General features: G+C 46.2%; 1 protein-coding gene across 6 annotated transcripts in view; it reads left to right on the forward strand.

Annotated features, from left to right (window-relative positions):
* Positions 1 to 288, forward strand: part of ampd2b (adenosine monophosphate deaminase 2b) — a 29,096-nt gene that overhangs the window by 24,732 nt on the left and 4,076 nt on the right. The window lies entirely within an intron of this gene.

The following is a 288-nucleotide window of genomic DNA, read 5'->3' on the forward strand; positions in this document are numbered from 1 at the left end:
AATTGACCTTGTTGAAACAAAATAAAGACAGGCTGCAAACTGGACTAACGGTTTAGGTATTCGGTGGAAGGGTTTAATTGGTTTTCCCGTGCAGAGTGTCGCTGTGCGAAATTGACAACGACACACCTTTCACGATGCCCAAGAACAACCAGTGTGCAAACAGTGCGTTGCCTTGTGCTGGTGTTCTTGTGTGTGTACATACTCAATATACATTCCCCTTCCCGTCGATTCCCCGATGCATCTGCGTCAGGAATGACTATAGCCGTCATTCTGTCTGAGAAATCAGAG

The sequence above is a fragment of the Etheostoma spectabile genome, chromosome 7 (assembly GCF_008692095.1).
Source record: "Etheostoma spectabile isolate EspeVRDwgs_2016 chromosome 7, UIUC_Espe_1.0, whole genome shotgun sequence".
Lineage (NCBI taxonomy): Eukaryota > Metazoa > Chordata > Actinopteri > Perciformes > Percidae > Etheostoma > Etheostoma spectabile.